The sequence below is a fragment of the Heptranchias perlo genome, chromosome 9 (assembly GCF_035084215.1).
Source record: "Heptranchias perlo isolate sHepPer1 chromosome 9, sHepPer1.hap1, whole genome shotgun sequence".
NCBI classification, from domain to species: domain Eukaryota; kingdom Metazoa; phylum Chordata; class Chondrichthyes; order Hexanchiformes; family Hexanchidae; genus Heptranchias; species Heptranchias perlo.
In genome coordinates this window covers 77247701-77269631 of record NC_090333.1, presented here as the reverse complement: position 1 = coordinate 77269631, position 21931 = coordinate 77247701, and the positions used below count along the sequence as shown (strand labels likewise).

The window sequence follows — 21931 nt, the reverse complement described above, 5'->3', positions numbered from 1 at the left end:
GGGTATAGTAATACAGTACAGGTAGAGTCCCTGGATTCCACTGCATCCTCAAAACATTTAAAAATATTTATAAATTGACACGATAGGAGATAAAGCTTTCAACAGGTTTCTGTAATTACCATGTAATGCCCCGAGTCAGCATTACTGGTGATGACACTCTTTACACTAACAAAAAAGCAATAAAACCAGCAGTTTACTCATTAAAGTAAAAAAACAAGAACAAATTTTCAAATAAACAGTAGAGGTAATCAACAGTTACAAATTTCTGCCAGGCACAATCCCATAGATGGTGAAATGATGCAACTTGGCAAATTGGACCATCAGTCAATAGATTCTTCAGATAACAAGTTTTAAACTGAAACAGGGATACTCAACAACACTTGGTTGAGGTGCACAATCCCAAGGAGTGTGTGACTTAAAGGGAATTCCAGCTTTTTTTTTGATAACAAACGTATATTCACCAGATGCACATGCTCAAAAAAACCACTTCATCACACATTCTTACTGCTTTCTTTTCTCAGCCAGTATTGAGATCCCCAATGTCATTAATTTAAGGTTTGCAAGCCCGGGGATTGAAAACTTTAAGTGCTCTTTGTTTAAAGGTTTGGTATGTTGAAAACACTATTCATTACACATATCATAATCAGAAAACTCAGTAATGAGCTGAAAAGGTGCAAGTGTAAGATGGTGCATTTTGGTAGGAGGAATAAGGAGGCCACCTCCTCCTTGGAAAATGAATCTAAATGAGGTAGAGGAGCAAAGGGATCTAGGAGTACAGATTCACAAATCATTAAAAGTAGCAACACAGGTTTACAAGGCCATAAAAAGTGCAAACAAGCACTGGGTTCATTTCTAGATGAATAGAATTCAAAAGCAGAGAAGTTATGTTATATAGAACCTTAGTTAGACCACACTTGGAGTACTGTGCACAGTTCTGGACTCCATATTACAAAAAGGATATAGAGGCACTGGAGAAGTTGCAAAAAGGATTTAGAAGGATGATACCAGTACTGAGAGGTAATACTTATCAGGAAAGACTGAACAGGTTGGGGCTCCTTTCTTTAGAAAAGAGAAGGCTGAGTGACCTAATAAAGGTCTTTAAAATTGTGAAGGGGTTTGATAAGATAAGACGTAGAGAAGATATTTCCACTTGTGGGGGAGTTCAAAACTAAGGGTTATAAATGTAAGATAGTCACAATAAATTCAATAGGGAATGTGGAACTTGCTACTACATGGAGTAGTTGAGGCTAATAGCATAGATACATTTAAGGGGAAGCAAGTCAGTACGAGGGTGAAAGGAATAGAAGGATATGCTAATAGGGTTAGATGAAGTAAGGTGGGAGGAGACTTGTGTGGAGTATAAACACCAGCATAGATCAGTTGGGCCAAATGACTTGTTTCTGTACTGTAATTTCTATGTAATTCCATGTAAGTGACTGGAATACTTCCTTGCACTGACTGGCGAGGGGTACAGGACCGGATACTACGTGTGCATAAATCTAGGTGTACTCGTATTTGTAGATGAGCGCCAACCTAAAAAACTGTCAAAGGCTGATCAACAGCTTCAAAAAGGCTGACACAGCTACAAAACACTGACAGCTCCGAAACCAACCTTGATCAGAGATTCTGGCAGGCGATGATGCAGAGTTAGGCTGAAACTGCAGAGACCCAGGCTTCGCATGTAATTTATAATTTTGATCACTTTTATTACATTATGCAAAAGCAGAGCTTGCAGCAGTGGTGGAATTCAAACTTGTTGAAGAGAATGCGAAGGCTGAAGTCACAAGATTTATTTTCTGGGGAGTTCAGGGGGAACCCGCCTAGGAAATGAAGAATTTTGCCCTCAGCATTTTGGAGTCTGCTGTCGTCAAGTGCAAATCTCAGTGTAATTTTTGTAAATTAAGATCGAGCTAGATCTTAACCACTGCTCCCATTTTTTCTTGTACTATTTACACCTCCTCTGGACCCATCTTTTGTTTCCAGGTTTATCCCAATATCACCTCCTTTTGCCTTACACCATAGTCCCTCCCTCATTTAATCACTCCTGCCCTCCAACTTATCACAGACTTCTCCCTTTTGTTCAATTCCTGCTTCCCCACCACTCCCCCTCCCTAATTTCCTGGCTCTGTCTTTGCTTAAATCCCAAACATCTTCCAGTTGTGATTAACAATCATCGACCTGAAACGTTAACTCTGTTTCTCTCTCCACAGATGCTGCTTGACCTGCTGATAGTTTCCAGCATTTTCTATTATTAATGTGCTAATGTTTTAATTTCAATCTTGTTTACCTGTTATGGAGATGCCGGTGATGGACTGGGGTGGACAAATGTAATGAATCTTACAACACCAGGTTATAGTCCAACAGTTTTATTTGAAAATCACAAGCTTTCGGAGATTATCTCCTTCGTCAGGTGAGTGAGTGAATGAGAGGTTCTCAAATTGCATATCTTATATTAGGCTGGGACACGATCACACCAAAGGTGTCGTTGGTGTTCAGACAGGTTAGCCACGGAAAACAGTACGTCCCAGTATACTGAATACACAATGGGTCAGATTACACAGACAAAGAGAACCGAAAGGCAGAGAGAGAGAGAGAGAGAGAGAGAGAGAGAGAGAGAATGTCCAGTTGTATTAAAAACAGATCGTTCACAGCAAATTACCCAGCTTTCAGGAGAACAGCGTCCACGACACCACACAACCCTGCCACGGCAACCTCTGCAAGACATGCCAGATCATCGACACAGATACCACCATCACACGAGAGGACACCACCCACCAGGTACATGGTTCATACTCCTGTGACTCGGCCAACGTTGTCTACCTCATACGTTGCAGGAAAGGATGCCCTGGAGCATGGTACATTGGCGAGACCATGCAGACACTGCGACAACGGATGAACGGACACCGCGCAACAATCGCCAGACAGGAGGGCTCCCTCCCAGTCGGGGAACACTTTAGCAGTCAAGGACATTCAGCCACCGATCTTCGGGTAAGCGTTCTCCAAGGTGGCCTTCGAGACACAAGACAACGCAAAACCGTCGAGCAGAAATTGATAGCCAAGTTCCGCACCCATGAGGACGGCCTCAACCGGGATCTTGGGTTCATGTCACACTGCACGTAACCCCACCAGCAGGAAAAAAAAAGTTATCTGTTTTTAATACAACTGGACATTCTCTCTCTCTCTCTGCCTTTCGGTCTCTTTCTCTCTTTGCCTGTGTAATCTGACCCATTGTGTATTCAGTATACTGGGACGTACTGTTTTCCGTGGCTAACCTGTCTGAACACCAACGACACCTTTGGTGTGATCGTGTCCCAGCCTAATATAAGATATGCAATTTGAGAACCTCTCATTCACTCACTCACCTGACGAAGGAGATAATCTCCAAAAGCTTGTGATTTTCAAATAAAACTGTTGGACTATAACCTGGTGTTGTAAGATTCCTTACATTTGTTTACCTGTTGACATTGTTCCCACTGGCCTTACTAAAGTAGGACTCACTTATACGACTCTCTACAACAGTGACTACACTTCAGAAGTACTCAATTGGCTGTAAAGCGCTTTGGGGCATCCTGAGGTCGTGAAAGGCACTGTATAAATACAAGTTCTTTCTTCTTCCTTTACTTTGTTCTGGGCAGGGAGTTTACTTCAAAGGGTTTTACAACTGGGTGACAAGTGGTTTTGTATCTGCCAGTTATTACATGAACTGTGCCCTCTGTTGGGTTCAGGCGAAAGTGTTTTTGAAAGGTTTCCTGTTGGCTGTATACAGTTTGTTGAACAGAACTTATAGCCTTGTGTTTTGCTATATCCCACATTTTAACTTCAAGGAGTACAAGCCTGCAAGCATCTCCTGTGTTTTAAATCCTTTGCATTTTTAACAGCCTGATACGTGCCCTGGTTGAACTTCAAAGGGGGATGGAAAAGTGCATCTTGGACAGTCTTGGTTCAGTTCAATTCTTCTGAAGTCATTAAGATAAAGGCAGAAGTCTCTGCAGGGGAATAGGCAAAGAACTTCATGTCAAGTTATTGCTAAGGAACAATCTCTTGGGTCCAGGATTACTAAGAGCAATTAGTGAAGCACTGTGCCGGTCTATTATTTTCTGTATTCAAGGAGGAATAGATATGTTCTGTAAACTATCATTTTGATATGATTTTCTAATAAACTTGTTCCGCATTTGAGAGCCTAAGCCTCGGTTAGAGAATTGATTCTACTGCTTTCCAAAGTCTAGAAGGTCAGAAGAGGCCTTGTGACAAATGAATATACGAACAGTGATGGACAGGAAAAGACCCAAACAGCAATGCCTTGTACATCACAACAGGATTGCTCAATTTCAATACAGCAAACCCTTCAGCTCTGTTTTGAAAATACAAGACATACACCACTAGCTTGCACTTCGAAAACAGTGACCAGTTACAGAAGAAAACTGGCTTTTACATTTTTGCAAAACATATATGAAAGCAAAACTATAAAAACATCTAGCCAATAAAACACGGAGTAAGAACAAGCAGAGCTCAGGATACAAAAATTTTAATATACCAAAAATTGGGAGGAATAGAAGGGAGGGTTGTTTGAGAGAAAGGAAGCAGATAACCATAAAATAGTTCAAGTATTTGTACAACCCTATTTCTGTCTTCTTTCAACAGTGCCTCCAGGAAGGAGCATTTGTTTAACATCTCAATTCTAGTATCTTGTGTTTGTCGTGACCATCGAGTCAGTTAATTTTCATCTTCCTCATTGGTTGTGCTTAAGTCTGTGTTTTTCTTTCTAATTAGTTCTTTATTGTTATGTCATTTTTCTTATTCACCAATATTACTATGCAAGACCCTGCAATGGCATGAGTCCATATTCGATAAATGAATTCCCAACTTAATCTACTTCACCACTGCCACTTCCCAAGGAAAGAATCGGGAAGACAGAGCAACAGCTACTGTTGCGTCGTTAAGGGGGAGACCCTTATGAGGAGCGACCAATGAAGTAGCGGGAAAAGGGTGAAAGAGGAGTTAAGGTCGGAGATCAGCCATGATCTGATTGAATGGCGGAGCAGGCTCGAGGGGCCATATGGCCTACTCCTGCTCCTATTTCTTATGTTCTCATGTGACACGATCTCAAAGAAAGAGCGAGAGAGAGAAAATAAAGAGACTCTTATGAGCAGCAGCAAAAAAAAATACGGACAGATGCCCTGTTGATGGGGTATAGAGACACATATTGACCATGTTGTTGCTCCAAGAAGGGTGGGCAGGAAAATAGGGGAACGAAACCACATTGCGGGGGAAAAACAGGAAGCTCAGTTAGGAGCAGGAGGGATGGCTTAGTGAGTCCACCTTGTAAAAACTGCATCCTCAAACTAATCATGAGTAATTCACAGGAAATCTAAAACTAAAAATGATTTTTAAATTACATATTTTATACTGTTCACTTATCTGTGGAGCTGTACTCTTTGCTAACATAGCATTTTTAAGAGCATAATTTGCATTTCAACAGTAATATTACACAATTGAGGATCAAGGCATTTTGTCATCAATGGGCTGATTGGACAGAAATAATCAGAGTCTAACCTGCCTTGTTATTAGGAAAATGGACTTCAATCACCGTTCTTCTGATAAAGGAGACCCAACCTCTGTCTTAACCTCTCAGGTCACGCTGCCATCCCCCCAGCAGGGGTGGGGGAGGAATCTTGTTCCTTAGGCTTAAGTTTAGATTTTAACAGTAAGAAAAAGACTTGAATTTACTAAGCACATTATCACATCACTCAGATGCATCAAAGAATGTCAGATACATTTACTGCTATGTAGCAAACATAACAGTCATTTTGGCCACAGCAAGATCCCACAAAGATGAATCTATTCTTGGTGGCAATGACTGAGAGGAAAGCTAGCCAGGATACCAGAAAAGCTTGCTGCTCTTCTTCAAACAGTGCAATAGAGTACATTGTCCACCTGAAGGGGCAGGTGAGATTATCTGCTTTAATGTCTCAACAATATTGCATTCCCTCAGTAATACATTGGAACTTCAGCTGATATCAGCAACTCAAATTCCTGTGGTGGGGCTCAAACCCACAACTTTCTGAACCAGAGACAATAGTGCGGCCAACACAGCCATGCTAATGCTCGGGAATGGCAGAAACATATAAATAAAAAAAAGTAATAAGAAGGCAGAGGAAATTGTTTCAAAGTATGGCAATCTCTGGAGGTGGGAGGAGATAAATAAAGTTATTTATTTATTGAGTCATTTGTGCTCATTGGAACCGTTCATTGGACATCTGGTGAGATGCGACCCTTCTGACAGGTCTGCCTTATTCAGAAGCCATATGGTAGGTGACATCTGCCATGTTATGAATAGACATAGAAAGCTGATCCCATACAACAATTTCCTGAACAGTTCATTCAGCATCAAATATGATGGACTGACGTCTTCCATTTGACAGTGAAACTGACTCCCAGACAGCCCTGAACTGTAGCAGAGAAGCGGAAATGACAAAGCTACATTTGCACAAACAGAACGACAGTCAAAAATTTTTCTAAGCATGGAAACATTTTCCAAGTAAAACAGAGCAAGATGCCATAAACTGAAAGTCAGTAAGCGCACAACTGATACAATGAGCCTAATTGGTGTGCAACAGCTTTACTGTTGTAAGTGTCCTCTGATGCAGACATTATAAACACTATAGCTTCATTAGCACAAAAAACTTGTGCTGCCAAGATCTAGAAATCCAGTTGCTTTACTAATAAACAAATCAAAATGCTCCATTTTAATGTAAATTACTTTTATTCAAAATTTTCTTAAATTAAAAAACATTGAAAATACAAATAAATTTACCTCAATAATTTAACCTGTAGTATTTACTTTCAATTGTGCATTACTCTTCAGAAAGCACACCTGCATTTGGTGCAACTCTTACAAACAATATAAATTTCCTTCAAATATTCAGCTATTCAGAACCCTTTTAACTGCCTTACAGAAAACTAGTTCAAGAGAATTCTCCTGGTGTCTCTTTATGCATTTCCTTGTCTGCAAGCCATGAGTGCATCATCAAAACTTGCCTTCAAAGGTTTCAAATATTTGAACAACAATAAGACAAGAAAGCTATATAGATTCAATGCTTACTGCACAATCTGGTCCTTATCGGTTTTGAGTCCTAATGCTGGCTGACATTGGAAATCCCTCAGGGACATGTGTGAGGAACCTCATCAATTCTCCACATCTGCCTGCCTCTCCCTGTGCTTCTGGTCAGTGAACCACAGACGGACAACACTGTTGACAAAGAAAGTTCAGACAAAAAATTAAAAGGAATGGACATAAATAAATGATTTCAAAAAGGATGAAAAGAACTTCATCAACAGTCACAAGGTATTCACCTTAATATTAGTTACTACAAGCTGGACAGAGGATTGCCCTACCTGCCGTATTAATAGTCATTAAGAAGTGTGTAATAAATACCCTTTTGCAAATGTTGCTGCTTTCAGGAGTCAGTTACATCATAAACCTGAAGTGGACTAAAAAAAATTACCACTAAAAACAACAGGGGTCAAGAATTTTTTTTTGAAAAATAAAAATCATAGGGAATGATCTCATGTTTGATTCATTTCCAGTTATCCATTCTTCTTCATCTCCTTCACAATCAGCTTCAATAAACAAATCTATATTACATTAAAAATCCTGCATAGAGCACACACTTCCTGTCCACAAATTTAACATCCTGGTGTCAGCCATGGCTCAGTGGTAGCACTCGTGCCTCGGAGTCAGAAGGTTGTCGATTCAAGCCCCACTCCAGAGACTTGAGCACACAGGCTGGCACTTCAGTGAGGTACTGTTGCAGATGTTGTCTCTCGGATGAGATGTTGTGTCTTCTCAGGTGGACATAAAGAAATCCCATGGCACAATTCGAAGAAGAGCAGGAAGTTCTCCCAGTGTCCTGGCCAACATTCATCCTTCAACCAACACCTAAAACAGATGATCTGGTCATTTATCTCATTGTTGTTTGTAGGACCTTGCTGTGTGCATACTGGCTGCTATGTTTCCTGCATTACAACAGAGAGACGGTGGTGTAGGTACACAAGTCTTTGAAGGTGGCAGGACAAGTTGAAAAGCCTATCAAAAAGGTGTGCAGGATCCTCAGCTTTATAAATGGAGGTATAGAATACAGAAGCAAGGAAGTTATGCTAAACCTTTATAAAACACTGGTTAGGCCCCAGCTAGAGTATTGTGGCCAATTCTGGGCATCACACTTTAGAAAGGATGTCAAGACCTTGGAGAGGGTGCAGAGGAAATTTACTAGAAAGGTACCACGGATGAAAAACTTCAGTTACGTGGAGAGACTAGAGAAACTGGGATTGTTCTCCTTGGAGCAGAGAAGGTTAAGGGAAGATCTGATAGAGGTGTTCAAAATCATGAAGGGTTTTGATATAGTAAATAAGGAGAAACTGTTTCCGGTGGCAGACGGGTCGGTAACCAGAGGACACAGATTTACAAAAGAATTGATAAAAGAACCAGAGGCGACATGAGGGAAAAAAATTTTACGCAGCAAGTTAAGATGATTTGGAATGCCTGAAAGGGTGGTGGAAGCAGATCCAATAATAACTTTCAAAAGGGAATTGGATAAATACTTGAAGGGGAAAAATTTTCAGGGCTGGGGGGAAAAGAGCAGGGAAGTGGGACTAATTGGATAGTTCTTTCAAAGAGCCGGCACAGGCACAGTGGGCCCAATGGCCTCCCTCTGTGCTGCATCATTCTATGATTCTCGTGACTACACTTCAAAAGTACTTAATTGGCTGTAAAGCACTTTGGGACGTCCTATGGTCTTGAAAGGCACTATATAAATGCAAGTCTTTTTACTGTTGTCACAATTTTGTGAACTTTTTTCATTGAAAATTGTTATATCAACACTTCCCATTTAATTTTGGTCAACTATCATAATACAGTTTCGCTCTCCTCCCGCTAATGGCATATCTCCTAGCGCCAGACTCTGTACTCACCACTTCGCTGGCTTGAGCCTTGAACCCCAGCCTTGCTGGAATTTTAATGCCTCCCGTGCCTGCCCAGCAACTTTTGCTCTACTGCTGCTGTTTAACCTCAAGCCATCAATTGAAAAAAAACTGTTTCCCAGCCCTTCCCACTATCAGCTAGTCTGAGTATGGGCTCCAGCCTTGATCCTTCCTGCCACCTGCTTGGCTCCACCTGCTCGCTGTCTGGCCTGGCCCTTTACTCATGCCCGATGTTCAGGCTCAGATAAGTAATTTTTGAAAAACTAGGCTCCAGCCTCAAACCAGACCATTCCCAGCTGCTTGCTTGTCCGCTGGCCTCCAGCTTCAGGTCCTGTTCCTAGCTTCTTGGTTCTGCCGTACACCCACTCCTCCTCCTGCATCAGGCTGCAGCTGTTGGCTAGGCATCAAACATCTAGATTAGTTCACCACTTGCCAAATCGTTGGTCCTGGCAGCTCCATCAGTGCTGGCTGAAAGAGGAGCCCTAAACCTACGAACACCAATTTTCAGCTCCAATTTTTAACAAGGTCCTCTCCCGGTGCCCCAAACCTACTTTTCAGGCTCAGGTGCATATAATTTTTTTTTGAAAAACTGTGGCTGCTGACCCTGCTCTTCCACCTTATGCCTTTCAGAACTTGAGTGCCGGTTTACTGGCAAAGATGACAGATCAAGCCTGGGGGCAGCACAAGATCATGGGGCATGCTGCAAAAACAGGCAGGCTCTGGAGCCAGCAAGTAACATGCAGCAGCCCCTGCCCTAATGTTGAACCAGCATGGCAGGCTGCAGGTAAGACAGGAAAATGTATTTAATTTTACAGAGTGAAGAGGTAACCTTGTGCTCGGTGACCCACATTGGGTCCCGGTCCAGCAACGTCTCAAATTTAAAATTCTCATCCTTGTGTTCAAATCCCTCCGCGGCATCGCCCTTCCCTATCTCTGAAACCTCCTCCAGCCCTACATCCCTCAGAGAACTCTGCGCTCCTCCAATTCTGGACTCTTGTGCATCCCCCACTTCCTTCACCCCACCATTGGCGGATGTGTCTAGGCCCTAAGCTCTGGAATTGCTTCCCTAAATCTCTCCTCCTTTAAGACGCCCCTTAAAACTTACCTCCTCGACCAAGATTTTGGTCACCTGTCCTAATATCTCCTTATGTGGCTTGGTGTCAAATTTTGTCTGATAATGCCCCTATGATGTGTCTCAGGGAGTTTTACTACGTTAGTGGCGCAATATAAATGCAAGTTGTTGTTGTTATTGAGTGGGTAGAGCAAGGACGACCAGATACTTCCTCTTCTTCCTCAAACTATCTTTTTTTTAATACCCTAAACTTACTTTTTAAAAATAGCCCAATTCTGCTTCTTCCTCCTCCCTCCCCATCAAATGCTCACTAATGTTTAATAACTCCACTCTTAATTCCCCATGTTCTTTTTATTGGCCCCATTTTGCACTTTTATTTTTTCCTTATTCTTTTAAAAAGCCCATACCGATCATAAAACTTGAGACTCAAAGCAGAAAAGATTTTTTTTTAAAAAGAATCATTCTGATAAAATCCGTACAACAGTGTATCCTCCTATTCTCGTGGTCAACACCATGAGAGATCTATTAGAATATAACAAAATATCTATATTTTACTAGGAAACAATATTTATTATCAATTCTGAGGAATAAACTACTCCTGATAGTTATGAAGTTTAAAAATGAAAAGTATTCCCAACTGGTTTGACTGTTGCACTCCCTTGTTCAAAACAGGATATTTTCAGATTTTAGGTCTCATTGCTTCAAAGCTCCTTTTGCAAGGTCACTACTGAAGGAGAGCGTATACAGTAAAAAGGAAAAAAATGTCCAAATTATACTGGAGCAAAGAACTGAGTAAATTATAAATAGGTCCAAAAAAGTCAAACAAACCAGAAGTTTTTTTTGTAATTGAGGACCGCAACTGAATATTCAGACGATTAGCCTTTTCTTTCACTGTTGTGTCAATTTCCTTAGAACATCTAACCATGGAGCAGATTCTGTGGTGCAAAAATTAGTCTAGCACATAAAAATATAAATTGTATTAAGCTTGTGTTAGTTCTGCTGTATGCCATTTAACTCAGCCTAACAAAATTAGCAATCCTTTTAAACGATGAAAATTTCTGTAGTTTTCAGAAACTAAAAGTGGGGGCAGGGTAACAATCACTCAGAACATGTAAATGTCTGGTATTCTGAAGTTAGTATTTAGAATATTAATGGTGCACTATATTCTACCAAATCATCACATAATCCCATATGAATGTACACATTTCTTTGCCTTACGTTTACCCCTTGTTGCCGCGGTTTAGGCCTTAAAACTGCTTCTTCATAGCATCCGAGATGGTTCAGTGGAGTATTATATTCTACGGATCAAATAAGTCCCAAGTTCCAGCTTCACAAAACCCATCTCTTCAGCTAAGATTTTGATCAACACTCCCAAATTCTTTTTTCCTGGCTCAGCATCAGTTTTCCAATTTCTTTCATGTGAAGCGCCTTAGGGCTTTTTTATACTTGAAAAACTACATAAATGCAAGTTGTTGGCCTGTTCTGAATTAGCTATTCTCAGCCTGGATGGCAGGAGTTTCACTACAATTTGCCTCAGCAACCTTTAGCTGGGAAGAGGGAAAAGAATTAGGCAAAGTTTCCACAAGGGGAAAAGAGATGAGGAGGGGAAAGGTGGAGAAGATTCATTTTGACTACATTTTTTTAAAAATTCCATTTGTTGAGTCTTTATTTCCTGATATTTGAGTGCTGTTACTTTATCAGCAGTAAAAGTATTTTTTGGGGGGTGGTGGGAAGCGCAGGCTTCTGCATTTGAGAAATGGCTGAGGCTAGAGGCTATAAAATCAAATGGTTTGTGCTGTCATTATGGTAACACTGGAAGGTTATGTTGTGTGTGGTATACTGGGTTGCAGTGTGAAAAGGGACCCTTTTCACACTGTCTGCGTATATTTGTACAGTAACAATATGAAAATGGTAATATTGTACAACAAAACTCATTAACAGGTAAGCAGACTTGAACCACAGTATCAAAGCAATTTTCTTTGTTGCACAGTGCTAACCTGAAGGCCTTCAGTCAGAGAAGAAAAGGGAATATTTTACACAGAACTCAAATAACTGTGTTGAGCAATTTTTTCAATAAAGAAGCAAATGTGTACACTGTGACTGTCCATTACCTCACCCTATTTGCCTTTATGTGGAAGACATTTTCCCATTCTACTTTCTATTGCATGACAGGATTAGGCAAGCACAGTAGATTGTACAAGCTTCCAAAAGTCACTGACTAGTTTACAAGCTCCAGCACGATTTCTACATATTTATGTCTTCGATACACTTGACAATCAGGAACGGCTGCCAAATTATGGAATATGATCTGTGGGATTGAATATCAGTCCCTGATTATGACAGTCAGAAATTGTTGCCTTTTTTTTAAAAAGGGAGGAGACTGACCCTTTTTCTTATAATTATACAACCCCCTTCATAAGTATATTCAGCTACTTGGATTTTGTGGTGATTAACCATAAAGGCTAATTACCCAGCCTTGCTTCCAACTATTAACAGTTAAATTCAGAATACCCAAGCCTAGATTTTCAGACAAATCCTCAATTTTCTACCAGATTGTATAAGTACTGCCCTAAAATGGGCTGGCATATTTAAATGTGGAGGTAGAGACATGGTAACATCTTATGTCCCATTTTCTTTCATTCTTCCTCATTTACACTCAACGCCAATCATGACCGTTTAAAATGGGCATCCAAGTGCTTGGCACGACAGAAAAGGCGGAAGTGGATTTAAAGGACCCAGCAGGTGCTTTACAAGTATGCACAGAAAGTTTATTTCTCAGCCCATTTTGTCATTTTTCTTTTGTTGTTGATATAAGAGGGCACAAAAAGCAAAATAGTACAGATGCTGGAAATCATAGAAATAAAGAAAATGTGAAGACAACAGGGTCCAAACTCAAAACATCGACTGGCCTGTTCTCTGCACAGCTGCTGCCTGACTTGGACTGTTTCTGGCATTTTTTGTTTTTATTTCTAAAAAGGGCATTATAGGTTTCCCACTGGGAATAACCTTGTTTCTTGAACTTTTGGAAGAGAAGCAGCAAAGGAGGGAGGCCAGGCTGGTCAGGCAGTGCACGAAGCACCATGGCACCCACCATCCAATACCCTCGCCCCGGAATGTACACAGCGAAATGCTCTTGGCTCAAGTTGACACGACAACAGTGCTTGTGGAGGCTGCACTTTACAAACAAACCCATCAATGAGTTATGCTCAATCTACAGCCCACGACTAACACACTCTGTCAGGGGCTATAAAAGGTCACAACCCCTCTCCCAACCAACATTTATGTAACAAAATAATTCCAGGCTACTATGGAGAACATTAGTAACATTAGCCAAACAGCTGTGCATCGATGCATAAAGCAACTCACAAATGCACTGTTTGCTCAAGTCAGCCAGATCATCCACTTCCCCATGGACAAGCGGTGGCAGCATGACCAGGCACTGCAATTTCAGAGTGGCTTAATTCCCAATGTATAAGGAGTCATGAATTGCACTTACATGGCCGTAAGTACTCCTTTCATCAGTGCCATCATGCATGTCAACAGGAAAGCAGTCCACTCTCAATGTCCAGCTTGCTTGCAACCAGAAGCACTATCATGCATGTCAATGCTCACTTTCATTGTAAGGCACTCCATCATTCCAACATTTGACTCAAAGGCAAATCTCTGGGTGGTTCCCAAGAGATCTAGGCTACCCTCTACAGCCACAGGACCTCTCCACTTTCTCAGGACACCATCTGAGGACTGTGATAACAAGGCCCACTTTTCCACCAAAATCAACATAGAGCACAGAAATGGAATGACGGTACGCTACAGGTGTCTGGATCGGTCTGGGGTTGCTCAGATATCGAGCCCAGTTTGAGTCTCAAGTATTACAGTCATGTGCTGCCTACTGCACAACTTTGCCTTAAAAAGAGGTTTTAACCTGCAAGACCTGGTGGAGGAAGGCAATTAAGGGCAGCAGGTGATCAGCCAGAGAAGCAACATTTAAGAGGATGTGGGGGTTCCTGGCTGCAAAAGATATTCATGCCAATTTGATACAAGAGACCTTCTAATGACGACCATATCTGGCCACTGTATGAACAGTTCTATTTACATCGTTCCCCTTCTCACACCAAATATGCCATCATTTAGACCCTTCTCTGTGTACTTTAATTCACACCGCTCACATTCACGCCACCTCATCAAAACCACTTCCAAACCTTGCCAAAAAGAGTCTCTACACAGATGATCCACTTCCCCATGGGCGACGGCAGCATGACCAGGCACTGCAATTTCAGAGTGGCTTGATTCCCAATGTACGAGGAGTCATGAATTGCACTTACATGGCCACTCACTGCTCACCATAATTTTATTCACAAGCCATACTTTGTGTGTATGCCTAATTCTTACCACAGTGCTTTCCCTTGATGAGTGCTTGACATTTGAACTCTTCAACCTAATCTAGTTCTCCTCTTAGTTGTTACCTGAATGGTAAGAGTGCTGGCTGACTGCTGTACCTCAAAATGAGCCTCTTGGGATTGAGGTAGACCTTATCTCATAGCACCGGAGAAGCATTTTCTGCATGAGCAGCTTGATTCTTTCTCCTTTCTGCCACTTGAAGGCAACTGAGGTAGCTGGCAAGATGGCACATCTGTGCTGCTATCCTGAGAGACAGCAACATCATGCAAGAGCATATCTGCCATGCCTCTAGCTCTGCACGACCACTGATCTGCGAGAAAGCAGACCTAATGGTACCCGTGAGAGCTATGTCGATATCACAGCCAATTATTTGGAGCCCAGAAGAGGCGGCCTTCTCTAATCTGGCCATCCAGGCCTTCATCGCAGAAGTCTGAGCATACATGGCAGAAGAGGCGGCCTTCTCTAATCTGGCCATCCAGGCCTTTATCGCAGAAGTCTGAGCATACATGGCAGAAGCACAGACTGTCCATAGGGCATCTGTAGTGGGGACCTTCACTGTAGATTGGCCTGGAGCTGCCACATGCTACAGACAGACTACAGCATGGAAAAAACATCCATCAGGATGCCGCAGATGAGGACAGTGGAGTCCTCCAATTCACCAACCATCTCTTATACATTGTTAGAAATTGTCTTCAATGCCTGCACATGCATTTCATGTTCAAGCTGCCTTCTTTAAATAGTAGGGCTCATGATATCTGGGTCCCTAAGCACTTGAGCCAAAAGGAAACCACGCCTGACCCTCTGTCCAATAATGCCTTCCTCCTCATGTTTTGCCCTCAGCTCCTCCTGCCTACTTTTGCTCTGTTCACCACCCAGGCCCTCCCCTCTGGCTCACTCCCTAATGCCTCCCCCTCCCATCCCAACCAAGTCAATACTGCTGGGCTGGCTTTTGGGAGGGGAGGGAGTGACATACACCACGTGCCGAGACACTGGCAGGACCAGAAGCAGTGGGGGCTGGCGTTCTTCCTCCTCTGCTTCTTCTATGTCTAGCACATTTAGAGGAGGAAAGGATGGAGAAAGGTCAGAATGGGTTGCTGCTGAGGAGCAGAGGTCCTGTGGCTTTTAATTGGAATGACATGAGAGTTTGATGATCTAGTTTGGTCTTAAGGGAAAAAGAGAAGAATGCTTCTTATTTTCTATAACTGAAGGCCTGTTAACAAAATTCGGGGAACACACAGGTTTGAAATATAATATTTCCAAGAAGACAATTTCATTATCGAGTTATTAATTACAGAGAAAACCAATCATTCTTCAGTTATTCATTGCAGAGAAATTTCACCCCCCAAGATTATTAGGTGGCAAAATGTCATTACTGAATCTTGTTACAAATAGTTATTGTACCAAACTTTCTGATTCCAAGAATTTAATTTAATTGACAACTTTTTAAAACAAATACAAATAAACTGAAGTCATAAAAAATCCATTGCTAATGATGTTGGGACCATGCAGCCCGCCCAAAAAAAAAGTATAATTGACAACAGAGTAAACAGTTTGAAGACAGGGGGCTTGTAACAAATCACAATACGAGCACTGGCTTTGTGATTAAGACATGCACTTCATGTTCAGTATCAGAACATATTTGTTACCCAACGTTAGTACAAGTGTTCCAATTATTTTTTTTGAAAGCTGTTGAAATATTTGAGAACAAACTCATGACCTGTTTGGAAGAAAGCAAAACAAAATGTCCACCAAAACTTAAATGCAGCTCCCATAACTGGCTAGGGTCTTCGAGCACTTGTTTTGCACATTGATAGATATAAGAAAAAGCTTACTTCATAGGTAAGCATTGTCTCTCCTCTAGACTCTGAGCTCGCTCACCATTGTAACTTTCTCTTTCTCTCTAATATCTATAATACTACAGTTCCTCTGAACTTTCCTCTCTTATTCCTAAGCTCCCAATATGCCATCCTACATAATCTTCCTCCTCCCTGCATCCTCATTTTGAAGTCAAGACTCAGCACTCAATTTCCAACTCCAACTCATTCTTTCACAGGATCTGTGAGTAACAGCTCAAATTTTCAAAAGGCTCTTTTCAACAAATTTTTCTTTGTAAGTTTAAGTACTTTTTCGTATTTATCAATGCAAGTGGTATTTGTGCAGTGAATGAAACACTACCATTATGAGCATTCATGGTTAGTGATATGCAGTCCTGGGTCAAGCATAGCAAGGGTTAGAGACGCAGAGCAAACCTGCTCTGATTTGTCTCACGTTCAGAAGAAAGCCCCACCGACACTTTCATTTCCCATATCATCCTCTTTGTGGCCTGAAGTGTTCCGATATGATGCCAAATTACAGACAGTTTTATGCTTAGAGTCCAAACCAATTAGGAATTGCCAAAATTCATTCCAGTTTGAATCCTTGCAGCCAGCAGAGAGAAGACTTTCACCCTGTCTAGGCTTGAGATTGCAGAGGTGAAGGGACTGTGTGTTAGCCATTCGCACCACCTAATTCTCCCATTAAACAAAAATCTTAAACAAATACCACTTGTCCACCCTTATTACTTGCTTTTTCAGCAGATTTGTACTTATATTATTAAAAGGAAGCACCCAGAATTGCATTTTGGAAAGAGAAATAGTCAGCCTTAACGCTCCATCCATCTGAAGAACAGGAAGTGATTTTCTCAGTTGAAAGCAGTCAAAATACTCCAGCTAACATACATACATTCAAAACAAAGCTTCAGCTGAAGGTTCCTCTATTCTCTGAAGGCAGAGACTCATGATGAGACACATACACATGCACCAGCAGCTCTCCAATTTTTCTTTCAAGTGAGGCTCGACTGAGTATTTGCAAGTTGTTTGCCTGTAAGGGGCACAGTCAAACCCAATCCCATCCTTACCATAAAGCACAACACAATTGTTCCAACAGTCACTGCACAGTGATCAGGATAGAGAGCCTTGTTGATTTTTCCCCTCTTTATCTCTGGGCTGTGGAGTTCAATTACAGCACAGCTAGTGCTGTCCTGGTTGAAATTAGCTTATTCACTACAGAAGAGGGACTGAAGGCAAGACCTTCTTGTCCGTTTGTCTCAGTTCCATCTTTGGCGGTATATTTACCAACTGACCCATCAAGGGGAGCTCTTGATGAAAACGATCATGTTGTTTTCAACTGCAGTAACACTTTCAGGACAATTAAGCAGTAAAACAAAACAATTCGAAACTCAGTCAACAAATACTTCCTCATTTTATAACTAAAATTAAGCACTGAAAGTGGCAAGAGAGACTGGGGAGGGGCAAGTTTCTATCTTCAAATTACCAACAATTATTTTTAAATTGCTATGAGCAGCTTTGTTTTCTGCTGACATCAGAATTCAAGGATCTGAAAACACAAGTATCAAAAAGGTTTATTAAGGTCAATATGATTGCTCCCATGTTTGAAATGGATTCTTCCTATAGTGCAGAGATTTAACATTTACTTACAGTGTACAGAAGCTACTCAATTTTTCTCATTTTTTCAGTTTTCACAAAACCCATGTTTTTCAATTTATTTTCTTTTAAATCACAGCAAGAAAACAAAAGGTGGGAGGAGAAAAGGAAAATTCACACTTCATGTTACTATGAATCGGGGGCTGAGTTCACTCCTGTATTGGTAGAAGTCGCAGTGTCAAATTCATATTTCATCACCATCCTTTGGGTGCATCTTGCTGAAATCTATTTACCATCACAAGTTGACCAGCTTCAGCGAGATCAGACATGCACTGGTAAATCAACAGACCAGTTTCTAGATAGTTCATGACATTCTGGTTTTACAATACACATTAGTTTCCAGAGCACTATGTCAGTTCCAGCTGTTTTACTGGTTCCGACACATTAATCCAATGGCAAACCATTTTCCATGTAATGAAGCCATCTGTTATTCGGTGATGTTAAACTACGAATTTGCCATTGCATGTTTGCTATTAATGGCATGAATTCCTTGCCAAAAGCGTAATATTACAGCATAACTTTTTGTTCTCTCCTATTGTTTTCTTACTGTGAAATGCAAAAATTACACATGAAAGCACATAAGCATTAGCAGAGTAAGCTACTTTCCAACAATGAAAAGTCAAATCTAAAGAGAGTTTGCAAGAATCCAACTCGAACATGGAAGAAAGGTCACACACAAACCTCACCTTTACACCTTTTTGACTTTAATTTTATTTTCAAGTCAATGCCCAATTTGCTATCAGTAAGCAAATAATCTATATATCTATTGTCAAGGCAACTGAAGTTTTAACAGCCAACTTAATTGCAACTGCTGGATTTATGGCTTATTTTGGCAACAACTAAGTTTTACACCAAATCGGTAAAAGACAGCAACTGGCACTTACTTATATCCCACCTTTAACAAAGAGGTAGATCTCATTTCAGATCTGCAATTTGCCACACTTCATAACAAACATCATTGTAGTTTGCTCTGTAGAATAGCCAAACATTTATTTCTAGTATGCAAGAGTTACAAATACTGGAAATCTAAGATAAAAATAGAAAATACTCCAAATACACAGTAGCTTGAACATATGAAAAGAGAAATGGTAGGTTAATGCTTCAAGTGGAAAACCTACAACAGAACGAGAGATTTTGCTTATAATCTGTTCACAAGCTATAAACCTATCCATGGCCCCATGGTAATAGTTATCATATTGATCCTCTTGACCTTATCCCTCCTATGTTTCTGTCAGGCTTATAAAGCAGCTCTTGCTTTGCTTCTTATGAAGAGTTTCCAGCTGAAACTGCTTTATTACTTCTAGTACTACTGCTCTACATTCTGAACATGAAGCTCAAATAAATGAGTAAATGACTGGTCGTCAGTTTTCTGCCAATGTTTCAGGCTTTCTGAGCAGATTGCTGTAATGGTTAAATTGCAATCCAATTTTAGGGTGATTGTGATGCACAAATCATCCTGAATGCCTACTTCAAACTGGCTAATTTCACAATAACTGCAAGCCAAAATCTTTCCACTGCCAAGTAATAAGCTCTTAACTGTATACCCTCTGTACCCTGGCTGTCTCCACACCTCAAACACCTTGAAGAACAATAAGCATGCTGCAATGAAAATTAGCCCCAGTCTCTCTTTATGGATTCATATTACATGAAAGGATTAAAACTAAACCTCAAAAGTAGATCTGAACATATCTCATTACTAATGTGAAGGCAAATTAATCAACTTCTCTTAGATCAAAAAAGCATTTGCACATCTTTGTTTTTGAAGATTTTATTTTATTATTTTGTTAGCAGGAAAAAAATTCCAAACACAGATTACACTTAAACACTCCTGCACATCTCCAAGCAGTTAAAAAGAGAGTACTGGAGGCATAGAAGTGGAATCCTATCCTATTCTCTTTGCCAGAGAATGAGTCATACCTTGGGAGGGCCTAGTAAAAAAAAATTCCTTCAAAAAAAACTTTAAGTAATGCTTAACGGTCATAATATTTTTCTATGTGATGCCATATCAAATAATTTTTTCAAAACTTATATTGCAGTTTTAATGCATAGCACATACCAATTGCTGCATTAACGATACTTTCACTGAAATAACTTAGCTCAGTTTATACAATAGAGGAAAATTATGAACCAAGATAAAAAACCAAATTTCATGTGCAAAGCTATTAATATTCACTGCAGCTGAAAATATATTGCAATTAATAATGCTAATAGTTTTAATTCCAATATTTTTAAAATACAATTTTTCCCTCATCAACTTCACTTACCACAAAAGCATATACCTCAAACTAACTGAGTGCAAAGGTGGTTTTGGCTACCAACCAAGTCTCTAACATTTCTTTCAGCAAGAGAGAAACAAATACTGGTATTACCTTGCTAATGTTCGAGGAAGATTTAATGTCTAGACAAATGGCACCTTATCAATAGTAATGTGATCAAATGTTAGTGTCTGTATCTACTTTTCAAATCCCATTTAGGGTTAGATTTTTCACCCATTCATGGTGAATTTGCATAATATCAAACCCTAAGATGTCACAAACAGACCCGAAATGACTTTCAGAAAACAAACTAGTCCTATCAAATGGCAGTGCATTCTCTACCAAATTATTTTCACTACAACACAGCCCAAAGCAGTCTAAATATTTGGGTTTAACCAGCATTGCCAGGACTTTTTTTTTAAAACTTCAAATATTTCCGGAAGTTTTATTCAGCATTGTGTCTCAACATACAGCCGCCGGCAGGACTGTATCCAGGCTAGCCACCATCATAATTTGGGATGTTCACCAGTAAACAAAGGGGTGATCATTATGCATAATGTTTGTTTGCAGCACTCAAGTGGTTAGGCATTGCCTTATTCAATTCACAAAGTAGGGGGCTTAGCTAAGGCAGACAATTAGGAGTTTTGTGTTCCCTTCTCAAAAGGGGGAGGCATTTTAATCAGAATGAGGAGTTCAATTGATGGCTTAATGGCCCAAACCTCAACCTCAGAGACTGAAGGGGCTGGCTCTACCACTCATGCGCACCAAGAAAGTTAGAGCACCTTACATGAGAGTAAACACAAAGTCTATTCCAGCTAGCTTTAGAACACCCTCGCTTGAAAGTGGGCCTATACAGAGAGAGATACTATGGTTGCATCCTTATTATTTTTCATAAACTGAGAAGCATAGGAAATTGACTATTCTCAGTTAAAACGGTGTTCTCTTCTTTCACGTGTTTAATGTAAAATAAACCAGTTTGTTGGTTTCAAGCCATAAAGCATCTAGTGTTTCTCAGCCCACTTCCATAAAGAGAGAATGCATGCGATGACACATGCGACAATTCAGTGCCAATACACTAAGCATGGGTTCTATCTATCATTTAACTTGATATTAAGCAGTATAAGATGCACTCTAGGTCGTAGGGGACACAAAGTCTGCTTACAGAAGTGACGAAGACTGAACCAGAGATTAGATCTTGCGCAAAAAAACAAAAATTGAACTAATATCAAATGGCAGAGCATTTTTTACTAACTTGTTTTCACTACAACATTGTCCAAAGCAAATGCTAAAAGTTAAATCCCATTGAAGACCAAACACATTTTTTTCACTCCTTTGGTCCTTCGTGTACTGTGAGATGCTCCCTATCAAAACAGCAGGCAAGCAATCTGCTCCCAACTCTCTGCCAATACTACCTTTAAACTGGCTTCTCCTATTATCACTGATGTGCAAGAGAACTGTTGGTTAAACCCATTTTCGCTTTGTCTCTCCCCCAAAGTGCTACCTTCTCCCCACAATGAAGAATTAGGATCAGCCTAAAATCAAGAATTCAATTTATGGGGAATCACATAATTCCTACTCCATCTCTCCAGGACATTAGCCTACCAACAAGATCAAATTTTCCATGGTAAATAAGTGACCTTAAGACAGCTTCACTGTTAAGGCACAGTATGAATGATAGCAGTATCAAAGTCCTATGCGCTAACTTAATATGTTTGGTCCTCGAGAGCAGAGCCTTTCTGCCAACC

General features: G+C 40.5%; 1 protein-coding gene across 3 annotated transcripts in view; it reads right to left on the bottom strand.

Moving 5' to 3' along the window:
- Positions 1–21931, bottom strand: part of ralgps2 (Ral GEF with PH domain and SH3 binding motif 2) — a 413674-nt gene that overhangs the window by 381565 nt on the left and 10178 nt on the right. For all 3 annotated transcript variants that reach the window (XM_067990774.1, XM_067990772.1, XM_067990773.1), the window contains exon 2: positions 7103–7249. The gene's annotated coding sequence lies outside the window, so the exon portion shown is untranslated. The remainder of the gene's footprint in view (positions 1–7102; positions 7250–21931) is intronic.